Consider the following 2677-nt stretch of genomic DNA (forward strand, 5'->3'; position numbering starts at 1 on the left):
TTTGCGGGTTAACACATGCGAGCGTTGCGGCCCAGAGGCCTTACCGCCTTTCACTGCGGGTTCGTCAAGAACTTGGAGATGGTCGCAACGCATCGGGTCCTCCCGGGGTACTTGGTGTTTGGATGCTGGCTTGGTGATTAAACACTTGATATTCCATCTTCGGATGAATTTCGGGTGTCACCTGTTGCCTAAGACCACTTGCATGTTTAGCTCGCCGTGGGGTAGCAAGCGTTGTGATCTAATGGCCTTACCGGGCAAACACTTTCGGTTCGTCAAGGACTTGGAGTGCCGGGACGGGTTGGCGGATCCATCACTCTGAGTATGCCGGGTTGATACTTGGGGTTGGTTTGGTTTTGGTGACCCAATACTAGATGTACCATCTCGGTGGTATGTCAGTATCACCTATACTCCAGACCACTTGCATGGTTAGCAAGCGTTGTGATCTAATGGCCCAACCGGGCAAACACTTTGGGTTCGCAAGGACTTAGAGTGCCGGGACGGGTTGGCGGATCCAACACTCTGGGTACCTCCGGGTACTTGGGGTTGGTTGAGGACTTGGTGAACAAACACTTGATATACACTCTCCGGATGTACTTCGGGTGTCACCTGTTGTCCGAGACCACTTGCATGGTCGCAAGCGTTGTGATACAATGGCCCTACCGGGCAAACACTTTGGGTTCGCAAGGACTTGGAGTGCCGGGACGGGTTGGCGGATCCAACACTCTGGGTACCTCCGGGTACTTGGGGTTGGTTGAGGACTTGGTGAACAAACACTTGTTGTACACTCTCCGGATGTACTTCGGGTGTCACCTGTTGTCCGAGGCCACTTGCATGGTAGCAAGCGTTGTGATACAATGGCCCTACCGGGCAAACACTTTGGGTTCGCAAGGACTTGGAGTGCCGGGACGGGTTTGCGGATCCAACACTCTGGGTACCTCCGGGTACTTGGGGTTGGTTGAGGACTTGGTGAACAAACACTTGATATACACTCTTCGGATGTACTTCGGGTATCGCCTGTTGTCCGAGACCACTTGCATGGTTAGCAAGCGTTGTGATCTAATGGCCCTACCGGGCAAACACTTTGGGTTCGCAAGGACTTGGAGTGCCGGGACGGGTTGGCGGATCCAACACTCTGGGTTCCTCCGGGTACTTGGGGTTGGTTGAGGACTTGGTGAACAAACACTTGATATACACTCTCCGGATGTACTTCGGGTGTCACCTGTTGTCCGAGGCCACTTGCATGGTAGCAAGCGTTGTGATACAATGGCCCTACCGGGCAAACACTTTGGGTTCGCAAGGACTTGGAGTGCCGGGACGGGTTTGCGGATCCAACACTCTGGGTACCTCCGGGTACTTGGGGTTGGTTGAGGACTTGGTGAACAAACACTTGATATACACTCTTCGGATGTACTTCGGGTATCGCCTGTTGTCCGAGACCACTTGCATGGTTAGCAAGCGTTGTGGTCTAATGGCCCTACCGGGCAAACACTTTGGGTTCGCGAGGACTTAGAGTGCTGGTAGTGGTTGGCGGACCCAACACTCTGGGTACCTCCGGGTACTTGGGGTTGGTTGAGGACTTGGTGAACAAACACTTGTTGTACACTCTCCGGATGTACTTCGGGTGTCACCTGTTGTCCGAGACCACTTGCATGGTTAGCAAGCGTTGTGGTCTAATGGCCCTACCGGGCAAACACTTTATGTTCGCGAGGACTTGGAGTGCTGGTAGTGGTTGGCGGACCCAACACTCTGGGTACCTCCGGGTACTTGGGGTTGGTTGAGAACTTGGTGAAGATACCCCTGTCACCTTGTTCGAGGCCACTTGCATGGTCGCAAGCGTTGTGATACAATGGCCCTACCGGGCAAACACTTTGGGTTCGCAAGGACTTGGAGTGCCGGGACGGGTTTGCGGATCCAACACTCTGGGTACCTCCGGGTACTTGGGGTTGGTTGAGGACTTGGTGAACAAACACTTGATATACACTCTCCGGGTGTACTTCGGGTGTCACCTGTTGTCCGAGGCCACTTGCATGGTTAGCAAGCGTTGTGGTCTAATGGCCCTACCGGGCAAACACTTTGGGTTCGCGAGGACTTGGAGTGCTGGTAGTGGTTGGCGGATCCAACACTCTGGGTACCTCCGGGTACTTGGGGTTGGTTGAGGACTTGGTGAGCAAACACTTGATATACGTTCTTCGGATGTACTTCGGGTGTCACCTGTTGTCCGAGGCCACTTGCATGGTCAACGGTTGAGGTGGTAATGGCGGATCGGTGCTGTAGGGTGCCGGCCTGTTGGCTGCCTTGGCCGGGTTGGTTGGTTAACACTTGATTGAGCTTGCACCCGAGGGTAATGGCACTTGAAGGTGGGTACCGGCCAACTGACCTGGTGTGTTGGTTGGTTGGTGAACACTTAGCGGTACTTGCACTTGGCTGTGCTTGGACTTGAAGGTGGGATCCGGCTGGCCTAGGCCATTGGTGGTTGGTTGGTGGGTTAGCCCTTAGCTGGGCTGGCTGGCTGGCTGGCCATCGGTGGTGTGGTGTGGTGAGGTGTGTGGAGTCGAGCATCGCGCGCCGTTGCCTTCTTCGGAGTGTTGTAGGTACGCAAGTGCTTGCAATGCAAAGAGGTTGGTGATGGAGTGACATTGCCTTCACCATGGAGTTGCGGGTACTTAGGTACTTGCAA

Source organism: Anopheles ziemanni (genome assembly GCF_943734765.1).
Source record: "Anopheles ziemanni chromosome X unlocalized genomic scaffold, idAnoZiCoDA_A2_x.2 X_unloc_122, whole genome shotgun sequence".
NCBI lineage: Eukaryota > Metazoa > Arthropoda > Insecta > Diptera > Culicidae > Anopheles > Anopheles ziemanni.